The following is an 18,493-nucleotide window of genomic DNA, read 5'->3' on the forward strand; positions in this document are numbered from 1 at the left end:
GTATCCCTTCAGCTCCAACTACCCATTATCTTACCCTGTTTCTAACTCCTGCTGGTCTCTGTTACCAATGACATATTCCAAGTTTATTCTTGAATGTCGGTTCACATCAGTTGGACCATACAGTATTTGTCCTTTAGTTTTTGGCTAGACTCACGCAGCATAATGTTCTCTAGGTCCATCCATGTTATTACATGCTTCATAAGTTTATTCTGTCTTAAAGCTGCATAATATTCCATCGTATGTATATACCACAGTTTGTTTAGCCACTCGTCTGTTGATGGACATTTTGGCTGTTTCCATCTCTTTGCAATTGTAAATAATGCTGCTATAAACATTGGTGTGCAAATGTCCGTTTGTGTCTTTGCCCTTAAGTCCTCTGAGTAGATACCTAGCAATGGTATTGCTGGGTTGTATGGCAATTCTATATTCAGCTATTTGAGGAACCGCCAAACTGCCTTCCACAGTGGTTGCACCATCTGACATTCCCACCAACAGTGGATAAGTGTGCCTCTTTCTCCACATCCGCTCCAGCACTTGTCATTTTTTGTTTTGTTGATAATGGCCATTCTGGTGGGTGTGAGATGATATCTCATTGTGGTTTTGATTTGCATTTCTCTAATGGCCAGGGACATTGAGCATCTCTTCATGTGCCTTTTGGCCATTTGTATTTCCTCTTCTGAGAGGTGTCTGTTCAAGTCTGTTTCCCATTTTGTAATTGGGTTGGCTGTCTTTTTGTTGTTGAGTTGAACAATTCCTTTATAAATTCTGGATACTAGACCTTTATCTGATATGTTGTTTCCAAATATTGTCTCCCATTGTGTAGGCTGTCTTTCTACTTTCTTGATGAAGTTCTTTCATGCACAAAAGTGTTTAATTTTGAGGAGCTCCCATTTATTTATTTCCTTCTTCAGTGCTCTTGCTTTAGGTTTAAGGTCCATAAAACCACCTCCAATTGCAAGATTCATAAGATATCTCCCTACATTTTCCTCTAACTGTTTTATGGTCTTAGACCTAATGTTTAGATCTTTGATCCATTTTGAGTTAACTTTTGTGTAGGGTGTGAGATATGGGTCTTCTTTCATTCTTTTGCATATGGATATCCAGTTCTCTAGGCACCATTTATTGAAGAGACTGTTCTGTCTCAGGTGAGTTGGCTTGACTGCCTTATCAAAGATCAAATGTCCATAGATGAGAGGGTCTATATCTGAGCACTCTATTCGATTCCATTGGTCGATATATCTATCTTTATGCCAATACCATGCTGTTTTGACCACTGTGTTCATCGGCCTTCTTAAATCAAGGTACCTTTCCCTGGATGCCTTTGATTGGACGTTTCTATAGACTTATTTTAATTGAAGCATTTTTCTCAGCCTTAGAACTGTAAACTTGCAACTTATTAAATTCCCCTTTTTAAAATCCATTCCGTTTCTGGTATATTGCATTCCAGCAGCTAGCAAACTAGAACAGCATGTCTGTTGGGCCCTGCATCTCCAAAAGTCTTGGTCTCTTATTGGCTCTGTCTGCTCTGAAGCAACTGTTCTCCAAGTGTCTGCATTTGCTCTCTGTGGTTGCTTCAAAATGTTTCCCCTTTTGAAGGACTCCAGTAAAGAAATCCAGACCCACTTGGAATGGGTGGAGTCACATCTCCATCCAATCAAAAGGTCACACCCACAATTGGGTGTGTTGCATCTCTGTGGAAATAATCTAATCAAAAGTTTCCATCCTACAGTATTGAATCAAGGATTAAAAGAAATGACTGCCCCCACAAGGTTGGATCAAAATTAAAGTATGACTTTTCTGGGGTGCTTAATAAGTAGCTTCAAGGTGGCACAATAGTACAGCTAGGGTAGGCTCTTGAATGCCAGCTTGAGAAGTTTGAACCTTATTTGATAGGTGGTTAGAAAGGAGGTGTAGACAAACATCTTCATAGTTTGGGAATTCAACAAAGAAGCCACCTCACTTCCTCTTCCCTCCACCCCCAGCTCATTTGGGAAATAACCACTGTACTTGTCCTTCTTGCTGCGTCTGGAAATATCTCAACTCAACATAATCATTCCAAAATGATATGTTGGGGCGAGGGGAGAAAGAATATGGGGCTACTCTAATTCATTTCTTTCAGGGCATAGCCTGGTGCTGACACATACTAGGTATTCAGTAAATATTTGGGGAGAATGAAAGACAGCATTGGGTGTTTATCTCTTCCAGTTCCCTTTTTGGAGCACTGTTAACTTATGTGGCCCTTTGGGCAAGATATTCACCCTCTTTATGCCAGTGCCAGCCGGTGAAGGATCAGTTGGCCTGTTTTGTAGTTACACAGAGGAGAATTCTCCTAAGTCTTGGAGATAAAGACTTTGAGGGATTTTAAGTTTTGATACATGTTGAATGCATGTGTCTCTATTTTCCTTCCAAGTTCACATTAAGCTCTGTTTCAGCCTGTGCTTGCACCATATAGCACTTACTGGAAAATGATGTAGTCATGCAGATACCAACAAGGAGGCTTGGTGTGTTCAGTGATGACAGTTTCTGCTAGAATATCTAGAACAGGTTGTTTTCTGCTAGGAAAGAGATTTCTACAATAGTGATCACTATTTATTTTATAAAAGATGTCTTAGCCCTATTTAATGGCCTACTTACACCCAACAGTATTGAATATAGCAGAATTTCAGCAGCACTATAGAATTGGAACAATTTTTTTGAGCCTTTGCAACAGATTTTGACTTACTATGATAATATACAGGAAGCTAAGCCCTGGAAATGTACTTTTACTTTCTATAAAATCTCTATCTGCATGGTGACTTGACTCTGCTCTTCACAAACACAGAAGGATATGAAGAGTTAACCTGATAGGCCCAGGTAGCGTTTTTCCACATCTGTTTATAGAATTTAAGAAAAAAAAGTATTCTTTTAATCAATCAGCAATTTAGGGGCTGATATTCCTGAGAGCTAAGCATTCTAAAAACACTCAGCATAATTTCCTAGAATTTTGCATCTCTGCTCTTGGCCTCTTTGTCTTCTTTTGGTTTCTTCCCACAGCACGTGAAACCCACAGCAGCTCCCCTTGCTGCTTGCCTTTGCCTCTGTGCTCCTCCTCTTTTCGACAGAATGTTCTGTTCTTCTCACCAGCCCCAACCTGTTCGCAGCTTGGCAAGCACGGGGAGCAGGACTCTTTGCACAGTCTTACCCCCTGGGATGGGACTAGTTTCAGCTTTACCGAGACCAAAGTTTCTGGTCTGACAGCTTTTGGGTATTGAGACAATTTCGAGAAGTAGCAATGCATTCAGCTTCAGGGAACTTTGTCTTTGGCATACAAGGAGGAAGTTATCCTGGTATCTGTCACTATAAGTGCGAGGTATTTTGGAAAAATCCCATTCCATTCTTCCTTTTTTGGATCTTGAAACAAGAGGTCTTAGTAAGAGTCGGAAATATAAAGGGGTAGGAAAGAGGCGGGATGGCAGTGACTCAAGTAACCTGAAGAAAGCTTTTACCACTGGAGTAGCTAAACCAACAAAATGCTGATTGGTGGAGCAAAACCATCTGAAAACAACCTGAACTGAGATGCACAAAAAGGAAGAAGATAAGTAGTATTTCTTCTTTATTAAAATCATGCAATTTAGTGTTAGGTTGAGAAATCCTCTAGCTTGGATTTTGGATTCAGATCTGAATGGGCATGCTGGCTATTGGAACTTGAGAAAAACTTTTAACATCTAAACCTCAGTTTCTGCACCTGTTAAATGAGAATAATAGTTTCTCTCTTTGGATGATTATTAGATTTAAATGCATTTAAAAGGCTTAGCATTTTGTCTGCCTCAGAAGATGTTGGCTTCTGCTAGTTGTATAGTCCTTAAAGCTAACTAAACTAGTCCAATGCCTGAATTTTCAGGCTTAGAATTTGAGTGCAGAAAAGTTAAGGAATTTATGTTTTACTGTTCACAGAGCTAGTAAGCAGCAGACTAAGAAATATAGCATCTGGCAGTGGCAGGGCTGTTGACACCATGATATACTGCTTCTTTCCAAACCTGTGTGGACTGTTCTGTTACTTTACTATTAACTATTTTCTGGAGCTTTTTTTTTATGACATCTGATTGTATTTTTTTTATTCTGTAAAATTGCATTTCTGAATAGGTAACATATTCACATGGTTCAGATTTGAAAAATTAGACAAGGGTTTACAGTCTAAAAGACTTTCTCCTACTTTTGCTCTTCAGCCTCTTGGCTCTCCTCTCCATAGGCAACTAATAGTATTAGTTTCTCATGTGTTCTTCCAAAGATATTTTTCTGCATATGAAAGCAAATCTGTTTATGCATTTTCTTGCCATTTTAAAAATACAAGTGTTAGCATATGGTCTTCTCCACCTGGATTTTGTCACTTAATATATCTTGGAGATCTTCTCATATCAGCACATAAAAACATACATGTTCTTTTTTTCAGCTACCTAGGATTCCATTGTGTGAACATCGTATAGTTTGTATGCCTATCCCTGTTGTTGTACATTTGTTGTTACAAACATTGCCGTTTTGAACAAATTTATATGTATATCATTTTGCATGAGTGGTGTATATATATATATATATATATATCTGTAGAATATATTCCTAATGTTGGAATTGCTAGAACAAAGAGAATGTGCATTTATAAGATTTTGTCAAACTGCCCTTCGTGGGGCTTATACCAGTTCACATTTTCACCATCATTGTGTTAGTTAGATTCAGTTGTCAACTTGGCTAGGTGAGCATACCTGGTCTTGTTGCTGCGGACATAAGCCAATGGTACATGAACCTCATCTGTTGGTAATTAGATCTGCAGTCGGCTAGGAGGCGTGTCTGCTGCAGTGAGTGACGTTTGACTTAATTGGCTGGTGCTTAAATGAGAGAGTGCAACATAGCACAGCTAAGCAGCTCAGCATTCCTCATCTCAGCACTTGCAGCTCAGCCCAGGCCTTTGCAGATGCAGAAAGAAATCACCCCAGGGAAAGTTGTTGAAACCCAGGGGCCTGGAGAGAAGACCAACAGAGACCATCCTGTGCCTTCCACGTAAGAAAGAACCTCAGTGGAAAGTTAGCTGCCCTTCCTCTGAAGAACTAACCAAATAAATCCCCTTTTATTAAAAGCCAATCCATCTTTGGTGTGTTGCACTCCGGCAGCTAGCAAACTAGAACAATCATCTTTTGGTATTTTAAATAATAAGGAGAATTATTACCATAATTCCAGAGTGGAATCTTTTGTTTATTGTACTTATACTCCTTATTTGTACTAAATTTGGCTCTCCTTTTTTTTTTTTTTTTTAATCATCTGAGGGCTATCTACATGATGGCAGGAATCGAGGCAAAATTGGAGGACACCTGCCTGAGATGAGAAGCAAAACAAGAGTCTGCTCTTGCCACTTCTATCCTACACTGTATTGGAGGTTATAGCCAGGGCAGTTATGCAAGAAAATGAAATAAATGTCATTTGTATTGGAAAGGAAGGAAAAATAATTACCTGTCTTTGCAGGTGATATGATCTTGAATATAGAAAATCTATATTGAATATAGAAAATCTATATTGAATATAGAAAATCTATATTGAATATAGAAAATCTATATTGAATATAGAAAATCTATATTGAATATAGAAAATCTATATTGAATATAGAAAATCTATATTGAATATAGAAAATCTATATTGAATATAGAAAATCTATAAGTTACCCACTCAAAAGCTATAGAATGGAGAAACAAGTTCAGCCAAGTGCAGGATAGAAGATCAATATACAAAAAGCAGTTTGTTTTTGTCTATGCCAGCAATAAGCAATCTGAAAATGAAACGAAGGAAAACAATCCCATTACAAAGCATCAGAAAGAGCAAAATGTTTGGTAATAAATGTAACTAAATAAATGAAAAACATATTCTGAAAGCTATTAAAAAATTAAAGGAGACTTAAGTAATTGTAAAGACATTTCATGTTCATGGACTACAAGACTTAATATTTTTAAAATCACAATATTCCTCAAATTGATCTACAGATTCAACCCAGTTCCCACAAAATTCCAGCTGGCTTATTTTTTGCAGAAATTTACGAAGTGATTCTAAATATTAACATGGAAATGCAAGGGACTCAGAATAGCTACAAAAAAAAAAATTAGAAAAAGAACAGAGTGGAGGGCTACCATTTCTTGATTTCGAATTCTACTATAAAGCTATGGTAATCAAGCCAATATAGTATTGGCATAAGGATAGATGTGTAAATCAGTGGAGTAAAAATGAAAGTCTAGAAATAAACTTTCTTATTTACGATCAATTTATTTTTGACAAAGTTGCCAAGATAAGTCAGTGGAGAAAGAATAGTCTTTTCAGCAGATTGTGCCAGCACCACTGGATATCCACATGGAAAAGAATGAAATTGGACCCCCATCTAGAACCATATACAAAATTGAACTAAAAATGAATGAAAGTTGTAAATTAAGAACAAAAACTATAAATGCTTTGAAAGAACAAAAGGTGTAGATTTTCATGAGCTTGGATTAAGCAATAGCTTGTTAGCTATGGCACCAAAAGCACAGATAACCAAAGAAAAAGTGGATAAAGTGGATTTCATTAAAATTAAAAACTTTTGTGTGAAAAGACAACCCACAGGATGGGAGAAAATCTTATACAGAACAAGAGATATGTATCCAGAATATATAAAGAACTCTTTAAAACTTAATAAAAAGACAAGTAACCCAGTTAAAAAATGAATAAAGGCTATGAACAGAAAAATTTCCAAAGAAGATAAAATGGCTAATAGACACATGAAAAAATGCTTAACATCATTAACCACCAGAGAAATGCAAATAAAAGCCACAGTAAGATACCACTTCACATCCATTAGGAAACTATAATAAAAAAGACAGAAAATAGTAAGTTTTGGCAAGGATTTGGAAAAATCCCTCCTAATACTGTAGGAGGGAATGGAAATCGGTGTGCTTCCTTTGAAAAAGTTTGCCAGTTTCATAAAAATTATATATAGTTACCATTCAGTGTGGCAATTCTACTCCTATATATGTACCAAGAGAAATGGAAACATATGTCCATGCTAAAACGTGTACACAAAATTTCATAGCAGCATTATACATAATAGCCCAGAAGTAGAAATAACCCAAATGTCTAAATATCCATCAACTGATGATGGAACGATAAATGAAATGTGGTTTATCCATAAAGTGGTATATTATTTGGACATAAAAAAGGAATGATGTACTAATACATGCTTCAACAAGAATGGACCTTGAAAACTTATGCTAAGTGAAAGGAGCCAGTCACAAAAACCACATGCTCTATGATTTCATTTATATGAAGCATCTAGTATAGGCAGATCTGTAGGAAGAGAAAGTGATTAGTGGTTACCTAGAGCTGGGGGAAAGGGCCCTATTGAAGGGAAATGATCAGTGATTGCTGATGGACACAGTGTTTGTTTTTTGGGTGAAGATAATGTTCAAAATTGATTGTGGCAATCATTGCACAATTGTGAATATATTAAAAATATTGAATTGTACACTTTAAATAGGCAAATTGTTTGATATATAAGTTAAAGCTATAAAATTGTTATTTAAAAAATCAGAAGACATAGCTCATTTCAAGGATCTCATTTTTAGACCTTGGGCTTTGAAACTCCAGAGACTGAGAATTCAAACCCCTTTTGCAGCACATTTTCTACACTTTGTGCAAGAGTGAAATGCATCATGCATTCACATGTGAGCGTCGAGACTGAAGGTTAGTTCTTGAGCTGGGAACTGCTTCTGACCGGTTGGTTTCCAGCTTTATGATGAGCTACATTGAAATGGAGACTCAGAGAAGAAACAAGGAAGTTTTAGGCTGCACCTGCCTTCCAGCCTTCCAGGGTTGGGTTGCCTGTTTGAATTTTCTCTTATGTTTCTCTGAATGTTCGCTACTTCCCCCAAAAGCTAATAATACTGCAAAAGTCCTTCGTAAAATTTCATTTGAAAGTACAGGAACTCTTTTGCTAACTGATTGTGGCTGCTTCTAGTGGTTCTTGGCGTCGTGTTTTTAAGGACCCCATGGGAAATCTTGGCAGAACACCCTGTTATACAATCGATACTGAGTGCCTCTCTCAACTTCCCTTCACACTGGATTTTTCTCTTTGTTGTCACCCTTTCTGCCCTTCAGCCTTCTCATCTAAAAGGAAGGCCCTCCGCTCCTTCCTGTGAGGCTAACATCTCTCCACGGTACACTCGATCTCAGCTGAAGGTGTCCACTGGGACCTTGTCCCATCATTTCTGTGTGCTTCTCCAGCCTCTTTTGTCCCCTCCACTTGCTGGCTTCCTTTGTTGGCTTGACCGTTGCTCAGATTTTTTAGAAAATAGTACCAAATTGTAGAAAAACCCAAGCATCGAAACTTTTCCTAGCGCTTTATTTCTTCCGCAGTGTTCTGTACTGTTTCTTTTTTCACACGGAACTCTTTAAAAAAAAAATCTGTGTACTATGCTATTTTCATTTATTTTGCACTTTTGATGAAGAGGCTGACGTTATCAAGTTAAGAGTGATGTACTAAAATTAAATCTAGAACATATATCTGGAAGAATTCTGAATGTGAAAGAGAAACAGATTGCAACAAGGAGGAGAACAAATTTTCTATATATTTTTTCCAGAAATAGTAACCATAAATGGCCTCATATTCTGGTTACTGGCCAGGTGCAGTGAGAGTGTTATTTGGTGTCTGACCTAGTTTGTTTATAGGTGTTGGAGAATGGGGCGGTTTCACAGAAAGAAAATGCTATGCTTGGTATTAAGAGATTTGAGTTTTTCCTGTGTGCGCGCGCACACACACACAAATGCCTTAAGAGGGGAGGGTTGTTGAGACATATTTGGTTTTGTACCTTTACTTTATTTTGAATTTTGAGGTTTCTGGAATGAAGTCAGACAAGAGCCAGTAACCTTGAATGTTTAGTCTGGTCTGGGGCTGATGAGTTCTCTACCAGGAACAGAGAAGCATCAGTTGAGATTACAATCAGGATGGTTTTATCAGTGACTGCATTAAGGGGCAAAGAGGCCTTTTTCGTTGATATTTAATAAAGTCATCACCTATCCACACAAGTCTTACCACAATACAGCATGTTGCAAATAGGAGGCACTGTCATAACTTTTCAAGTAGTCACTTGACTATAACCTTCCTGCTAAAGTAATTTATACTAGGTAGGGAATAATGCTTATCAATTTCATCAGAAAACCCCTGAGAGAAGAGGTGCTGGTTTATACGCATACCACAGAACCACTGCAGAGTAGAAAACTTTTATGACCTTGTTTGTAAAGCTGGTTTAGTGTTCCTTTTAAATACCAGAGCACCATTTAGTGAAAAAATTAGCCAGTTTTTTAATGGAATGTTTTCCCTTTTAGCATCAGAGAAACTAAAGTCCAGACAGGATAAAAGAGCTTGGTAAGGATCATGGCAAATGACATTTAGATTTAATCTAGGTTCCCTAGAGACCTACTATGTCATGTCACAACAGTTCCTGATAAACAGCTTTATAACCTGTAATTGTTATCTAGAGAAGTCTGGGCATCTGAGTTGAAAGCCTGTACAGGAGATTTAGCCCAGGAATTTTTCCTTTGGGTCTCAGAATTTATTTAAATCCCTGGCACAGTTCAGTAATAATCTTTATACAAGCTATTGGAGATAGACTTGTGTTGAAAAGTAATTTCAATTGAAGAACTCATCATAATTATATTATACGTGAAAGCTGACTGCTTTCATCTATATGAGCCCTATATAGCTGAACAAGGTCCTTGAAATGGAGGAAATAACACTTACCCTACGCCATTGTAGTGATCATTAGATAAAATCGTTTATGTAAATGAAGTACTGTGATATTGATGCTGTCAAATAGCACCGTCTTGCATTCAACAAACACTCAATAAATATTAGTTGCTATTATTATTCTTATGAGTGACCGCCTGTTCATAAGAAATCACCTGCCAAAGATAGCACAGTAGCTGACCTGGCACCTTTTCAGCATTCATGCACGCAACATATATTGATTGCCACCATAGTAAATCCTGTTATTTCCATTTTAAGGATGAGACTTAGCTTAATAAATTCTCCAGATTTCAGTGGGACTCTTCCCCCTAAGCCTCTCTTTGCAGAGTCATGTTGAGTTCTTTTCCAACTTACCATGTATACCTGAGTATGGTCCTTTAAAATTATCTGTTACTACATAGACACAACAGGGCAGTTTCCTCACTTCTTCACCCTGTTCCCCAATAATGAAGACCTGGGAGAACCACCATCCACAGCATTCAGTTGAAAACAATCCAATAAAAACCGATACATCTTTAAGAAAAATTTAAAAAGCGAGTGCTTCCAGGCATCATTATAATTTATCTCCTCCTATGTTTGATGGGTCATTGAAACCAGTTGGGGGAATTTGTACAGCAGGTTCCTGTGTGGGAGACAACATGGAATATATTTAAATCTACATCTTCAACTCACAATTTTGGATGTCAGAACACAGGTGAATAGGAACACTCCACTGGTACCACAGGGGATTTGTGCACTTGTGCTCAGTCTCCCAAGTTAACTGATTTGCATGTTTCAAGGTGACTGCTGGAACAATCCCCAGACTTATTACCTAAGACTAGAAAACCCTACTTCTTCTAGCACCCTGAGTTATGGTGCTGCCTGAAGCAACATTTGTTAATTGCGGTGGTGATGGTTTATTCAGGATGAAAAATGCAAGACCTTGGTCTTTCTCCAGGATGTGGAATTTCCCCCTTAGGGTTGTGTGGGATCTGAAATAGTAATGAAATGTGAGTCCACTTGCATCAACCAAATTGGAATATTAGTTGTTTACTTTCGTAAATTATTGTTCTCTTTTCAGACAAGCTCACATTTAAATTGTCTTGAAGCTATTTTTCAGTCTTCCTTTGAATTGATCATCATGAGCCTCTAGCCAGCAGTGTCACCAGTGGAAGATGCATTCAGGGGGGAAATTATGTGAGAGAACAAAAGGCAAAGACCACTACGGTCTTGCCAGGCTGTGGCAAAACACGGCTCTCAAACATGTGTAATAGAGAGAAAGGTAGTTAGAAATTGTTGCAGGGCAGAGGCTCATACTAGGTTTTCCAGGTTGGAGGGTATGGGTTTTCATGATGAAGAATCCTGCTATGTATATATTTATTTTGCTTAACCATGCTTTCTTTACCCTCATGTTTCTTGTTGGAAGGGAAAAGGAGAGTTTGGAATGTGCCATAGGCCTGGGAAGAGGGCTATATTTCTTCTTTATCATTTTTCTTCCAAGATGGCATCAAGTTAGAAAGACCTGGAAAGAAGCCAGCTTCTCCTTCTTTATTCCAGTGAAGTTTCTACTGAGGAATAGGATGGACCCATCTACCAATACCATTTCTTCTAGTTTGCAGATAATATCTCAACTTTGTTTCTTTTACCCCTTTGTATTGTCAAGTTGAGACTTTCCAGATTTTTCTTGAGGCGTGGGTTTAGCAAACTCTTCAAGTTTCAGTCACCAGTAGCAGTCCAGGACCACTGAATGGCTGGAATGCCAGTGGTAAAAGGAGTTGAGAAGGACATTAAAGAAAAAAGAAGAGGGATGGATGGTTTGGAAGATAATGGGAAAAGGAGGAAGGAGTATGAAAAGGAGGCAGTGAAGAAAAGAGGAAAGAAAGGGAAAAGAAAGAAATGCATTTGTTAAAGAGTGTGACAGTTTGGGTGTAGTAAGAGGACACTGAATTATTTCAATAAGTGTTGAAAAGGAATTTGATAACATTCAATGTCCATTTCAGATAACTGAATAAAATATGAATAGCTATTTATTTCCCCAAATGTAATAAATTCATTCAATTTATCTATCCAACAGAATCCAAAATCAAGATCAGCCTTTTTTTTTTTTCCAAAATCAACGTCAGTTTTTAAAGTGAAACGCTAGAAATAGTTCTCTTAAAGTCAAGATCAAGTAAGAATGTCTGCAATGATGGTGAATATTTGATATATTTTGGGTATGGCAACCAATCCATTTCTACTGGAGGGCCATCAGGAGCCATAAATAATAAAAAGATGTGTAAAATTAATGGAGAAACAAATGGACTGATTAACAGATGATATTGGGACAATGGTGTAACTATTTGGGAGAGAGGGAGGAAAGATTATTTCCTTATGGAAATGCAGAAATCAAAAAGGATGTAAAGTTTTTAATTCTGTATAACAGGAAAAAAACAAAGTCCGTGTGTGTGTATGTGTATGTGTGTGTTGCAACACAAACTATAAAAGGGGCAGTGTCCTTTCTCAGAAATTAAACAAACCAAAAAACCAACCGAGTTTAAAAATGGGCAAATGGCTTGAACAAGGAGTTCATGGAAGAATAAATATAGATGTCAGTAGGCATATAAGGAATATTCAGCTTCATTAACTATATTTAAAATGTGATTAAAAACTGTGACACCCATGTTTACTTATCAATTTGACAAAGATTAAAAGCTTGTTAATATCAAGTATTGATATGGGGTTATTCGTTTATTTTTTAATTCCTTTCTTTTTCCATTAAGAGTTTAAGATAGCTCGCTTAGGATGCATAAAATTCAGCAGTGTAACATAGATTATAAGTGAGACCCCCTCTGGCGTAGTCTTGACAAACAAAAAAAGTCAGGCTGGAGTCTAATCAATTCCTAACCAACAGAGGAATGAATGAACCATCAACAAGCGATACAATCAGCAGTAGCCAGTGGGAAACTTTATGGGACAAACGACTCCATTTCTTCAACAACAACAAAAAATTGCAGGGGATGGGGAGGGGCAAAACAAAATGGATTAAAAGAGACTTAAGAAAAGTATCAGCCAGCCATAAGGCACGGACCAAATTTTGATCTTTCTTCCAAAACACAGTCATTTAAAGATATTTAAGGTATGTATGTATGAGACAGCTTGAATTGTGAACACTGTTTACATTTTAAGAAATTATTATTTATTTGTTTTGGTGTGATTGGTGGTGGTGTGTTATGTGTTTTTTTAAAATAAAGAATCAATTTTTTAAAGAGATATTTGGTATAATATTTGTGGATGATATGGGTTGATGTCTGGAAAGTGGTGGGAAACTGATGAAGCAAGACTGGCCATGAGTTAGTAATTGCTGAAGCAAGAATGGTGAAAACGTAGGGATTGATTAAACTGTTTTGTTTACTTGTGCATACATCTTTAAATGTTCCATATTAAAATGTTATCAATGAAGTAGGTAAGATAGAAACAAAGTAGGGCCACAAAAAAAGCAAAACCCTCCTGAATAAGAAATTAATATGAATGTGAGCCTCCAATTTGACCCTATGCTTTTTTTAAAAATTTATTTATTAATTAAAAATTAAGAAACCAAATAAAGCATCACCGTATCTAATCAGTAATTCACAAGATCATCACTTAGTTGCATATTCATCATTTCTTAGAACATTTGCATTAATTCAGAAAAAGAAATAAAAAGACAATAGAAAAAGAAATAGAACGAACACAGGAAAGAAAAAAAAAAAGATTATACCTACCATACCCCTTACCCCCCACTTTCATTGATCACTAGCATTTCAAACTAAATTTATTTTAACATTTTTTCCCCTTATTATTTATTTTTATTCCATATGTTCTACTCCTTTGTTGACAAGATAGATAAAAGGAGCATCAGACACAAGGTTTTCACAATCACACAGTAACATCGTGACAGCTATATCATTATTCAATCATCCTCAAGAAACATGGCTACTGGAACACAGCCCTACATTTTCAGGCAGTTCCCTCCAGCCTCTGTTACACCTTAACTAAAAAGGTGGTATCTATTTAATGCATAAGAATAACCTCCAGGATAACCTCTCCACTCTGTTTGGAATCTCTCAGCCATTGACACTTTGTCTCATTTCACTCTTCCCCCTTTTGGTCAAGAAGGTTTTCTCAGTCCCTTGATGCTGAGTCTCAGCTCATTCTAGAGTTTTTCTCAATCCCTTGATGCTGAGTCTCAGCTCATTCCAGGATCTCTGTTCCACCTTGCCGGGAATTGACCCTATGCTTTTAAGCCGTGGCCCAAGAAAGAAAATGCAGAGTGACACAATTCCCATCAGCTGTAGGCAGAAATAGATTGGTCATGCAGGAGAAGTCAGCTCTTCCTATTCCTCAACCTTTTTTCCCCAAAAAATCTTTATAAAGAGGGCATTGTGTAATGTAATGCATTTCAGGGGCTTCTTTTTTATAGTGGTCTTTAGCATGGGTCAGTGGCATCACGTGGAAAGCAGCTCAGTAGAAGACATTAGATGGAAGGGAAAGGTAGACTCAATAATGGTTGCATTCTAAGAAGGATTATAGATGAAGAATGTTCCCATGTATTTCTTTGCAGTCTTTTGGTCTTCAAACGTCTGGTTGAATAAAAGTTGCTCCCTGTAGTTTTCCTTGGCTAGAAGGTGGATGGACACATTGCTAATAAAATTGTGGTCTTGGTCCAGAGGGAAAAAGGGATCCACCTCTTTCAAGTAAAAAATCCAACCCTTTTATTCACTATTCCACTCTTTTAATTGTAAGAATTCTTTTCGGTGACTCTGTTGCAATTTTAAAAATATGTTCATATTTTGGAAAATATCAAGCATATTTATAAGGAAAAGGCCATGTGTCCATTGCTCAGCTTACTAATTACCATCTCATTGTCAATCTTATTTCCTGTATATCTTCATCTCCCACTCCCCATATTATTTTAAAGTAAATCCCAGAATCCTATCATTTCACTTGTAACCATTTCAGTTTCATCTCTGAAGAATTAGTACTATTTTTAAACCTAGCCAAATTCAGGATGCATTTTGAAATGATCGAAACATCGCTAATGCCCTTTGTTGTTAGGGCTGCCATTAAAAAAAAAATTAAGTGATATTCTGAACACCCTTGTGACTGCATTTCCTTTTGATAAAGACTCATGAATGAAGCAGCACGGAAATGAGGAAGGAGACGCGCTCAGGCAGCGGGGAATCCCCGCCTAACCGCTGCCCCCCTCCTACCTTCGCTGGGGCCCTAGACCACAACTGGAGGTGTGGCACTGCTGTGATTTGCTTTTAGGTTTTCAAGAGCACAGAGTCAGCACCAAATTGTTAACATGAGAAAATATACTTGGCCTCTCCCGGGCCTACAAAAGAGCTTTCATCACACGAAGCTGCAAGGAAGCTCCTCTGATGACTTTCATTCTTTGAAATCCTGACCATTCCCCAGTTAGTCTCCTGCACCCATGCTGGCTTGTTTTCCTTGTGTCGTTCACTGCTTCTTCGGAAGCATCTCACTCTCTGAAAATGTTCTTGCCTTGGCTGTCAGCCCTTTTCTTGTGCATCTTGTTTCCCTGCCTTATCTTCATTTGCCTGCTTGAAATCAGCCACAAACCCACCAACATTTTATGCTTGACTTGTCTGAGATACAACTGGAATATCTCTCGCCACTGCTCACCACTGGCCCCCTTGGTCTGCCTTTTCCTCTTTCGGTTCATTTCACCCTGACATGGGCAAGAGAGGTTATATTATTATTGTTCTCGCTGTTATTTCTTTTTACTTTGCTTCTGTTCTTCTGCACCCCTTATCCAGTAGGCTCCCAGGCTCTGTCGATTTTGCCTCTGCAAGGTTTAAACAGATGATTTACTGCCCAGATTGCTGTGGTCTCTGCCTCTTATTTCTTGTGCCGGGGGCTTATTTTTCCCATGGATAAGACATTGGGGTCTGGCTTTGAAGAGCTTGCGTTCTAGTGGAAGAGATAGGTGAACAGATGGCTTCAATCAGTGTAGGAAGAGAGATGTTACACATGCATCTAGGGCCCTGGGGCAGCACAAAGGGGGGGCCTGTTTATTGTATTCAGGGCTTTTATGGAAGGCTTCTTAGAGGACAAGCTTGATCTGAGTCTTCAAGTTCACTGGTAGAAATGGGTGATAAAGGGATTCCAGGGATATATGACAAAAGGCCTAGAGCCTTGAAATAGCAAGGAGTGTGTGTGCGTATGTGTGTGTGCATGTTAGATTATTTTTTCTGAAATGTGAATTTGGCATGATGCTACTCTACCGAAAAATATGGATGACTTACCTTCTTAAATGTGAAAATTTAAGACTATAGCCTCTTGTTCTGAATCTCCAGTATCTTCAAAGTGCAATGCAGTGACACCACGCATTCTCCCTGATGTTATAGGAATTGTTTTTTCTTATCCCCTGACCCTTTGAAAGCAGAGTTTATATCTTAATGGACTTTTTGTTACTTTTAGAGTCTCCTTTGATGAATTATTGAAAATTTCAGCCCAAATGATATGGGTGGCCGGCCCAAGCAGGACATTAATTTGGAATTTAATTTTTACTAGCCAGAAAGTGACAGGAACCTGGTGGGTCTGGGGGTGGGGGTGGGGAATGTGACTTTGTTATAATAAAGTGAAAAGTGGTTTTTTTTTTTTTTAAAAAAAAAAAAGAAAAACCCTTATCTGGACATAAACTATCACTTGTGGAACTCCTAAAGCATGTAAATAGAATTCTGAGGACTCACTTTCAGAGATCCTGAGTGCGTGGAGCTGGAATAGTTTCCATAGTCAGCAGGAACCAAGAGAGTAAAAGTTCGAGACAGATGTGATGTTTGGAAAATGTAATTTTAACATAAAGAAAATTATAGGACATTCTTTTTCTCTCATCATCTAAAAATACAGGCACAGAATATAGAAGGGAGAAAAGAAACTAGTACTTATTGAGCTCCCATTATGTGCTAGGCACTGCTAGACTTTTTCACATGCTTTATGCCAATCACAAAGAGATTTTTATGTCACCTCCAAGTTTACAAGTGTGGATGATAAGTTTGGCATAAGTTAACAATTTCAAGGTCACATCGTTAGTAGTTGGCAAGTCCGGATTTAATATGAGATTTTACTGATGCTGTGATAAGTAGGTCCTGGTGTCACCTGCCATTGTGTGGTCAGCCAAGCACTGGTCTAACTGTTAACTGCAAGGATATTTCACGGCTGGTTGATAAACTAGAAGACTGGCTTATTAAATCATCCTTCAGTTGATTACAGCTGTGGCCAGTTACATCTATGATCAATCAAGGGAGTGTCTCCCACAAATGAGATAATCCAATCAATTGGATTTGATCCAATCAGTTGAAAACTTTTAAGGGAGAAGAGAGACTTATCACTTCTTCAGCCAGTGGAGTTCGTCAAGATCCTTCATCAGAGTTGCCAGCCTCGCGACCTGCCCTACAGATTTGGGACTCTTGCATTCCCACGGTTGTATGAGACTCTTTTGTAAATCTTATATTTACAGATATTTCCTGTTGGTTCTGTTTCTCAAGAGAACACTGGCTGATACAGATTCTTAGGTTTTGCTGTTTCCTCTGCATTCTTCTTCTTTTTTCAATTTTTTGGACAGGCTTCCATTTTAATGTCCAAAGCAGTAGAAAAAGAACAACAAATATCGTATTTATGAATTGCAGACATTCGGCATCATCTCTGCCACCGTGGAGTTTATAGTCCAGTGGGGAAGACAGAAAAACACACCCCTAAGGAAATAAGTAAATGAAAAAATAAAGTAATGATAGATTGTGATAAAAAGGTAGGAGGAGAATCTATGGAAGTCTGTCATGGAGCTCTATTTTAGAGAGATAGGCATTTTAAACTAAAATATCAGTGATCCATTAACATTAAATTGAGCTCATGCTGTGTTTCGGACACTGCAAGATGTATGGGTATGAAAGCAGCAAAGTGTGGGCGGTGATCTTCAAGCAGGGCTCAGGAAAGTCAGAGAAGGTTCTGTGGGGCATGTGATAAGTGAGCTGAATGTGGGCAGTGGAGTTCGAGTTGATGGGATTGAGCTCTCTGGCAGAGGGAACAGCATGGGTCAGATTCAGGAGATTCATTCTGTCTCCTTGAGAAATTCCAAAGAAATTTGGCACACTGGCTGCAGTCTCAGGGGTTTGTGAGATCCAGTGGTTTTGGGGAAAGGAAGGGTCCACATCTACTTTCATAACTGATGAAAAGACAGCTTACTCCATGCGCTCTCCTCCCTCTGCCCTGTTTTGCTAGTTGCTTTGCATATGATCGTTCTGATTTAATAACATTTTTCTTCTGATTTAATAACATTTAATGACACTTCTTTCCAGATTTTAGTGCCAACTACCCTTGGCACTTAAGCTTCAATGGCAAGTAGTAAAGAGAGGGCAGCCAAGGTTTCTGGGTTGCCAGTCACTTGGCTAGAAATCCCATTCATATTGGGAAACAGATTTTTAAAATAAATCTGGTGCTAGAAACACTGCCATCCTTTTGTGAAGCTGTGTCGAAAATCATAAACCCTCGAACTCATGTCCTACCCCACCCCCAGCCCTTGACCAAGCAAATATTTAGACACGAGCATATTCTTCCAGTGTCACCGTCTGTTGATAGTGTGGGGTTCTCCTGCTGTTTGCATTAGCACTGGCACCCAATCTTTTGATTTTATGTAATAAGGCACCTGAGAGAAGCCCTTGGTGCTTCCCCTCTGAGTGGGTGCTG

The 18,493-nt window shown here is 38.2% G+C and overlaps 1 protein-coding gene across 2 annotated transcripts in view; it reads left to right on the plus strand.

Moving 5' to 3' along the window:
* MAP2K6 (mitogen-activated protein kinase kinase 6) overlaps window positions 1–18,493 on the plus strand; it is a 112,292-nt gene that overhangs the window by 57,802 nt on the left and 35,997 nt on the right. The window lies entirely within an intron of this gene.

This window comes from Tamandua tetradactyla, chromosome 6 (genome assembly GCF_023851605.1).
Source record: "Tamandua tetradactyla isolate mTamTet1 chromosome 6, mTamTet1.pri, whole genome shotgun sequence".
Classification (NCBI taxonomy): Eukaryota; Metazoa; Chordata; class Mammalia; order Pilosa; family Myrmecophagidae; genus Tamandua; species Tamandua tetradactyla.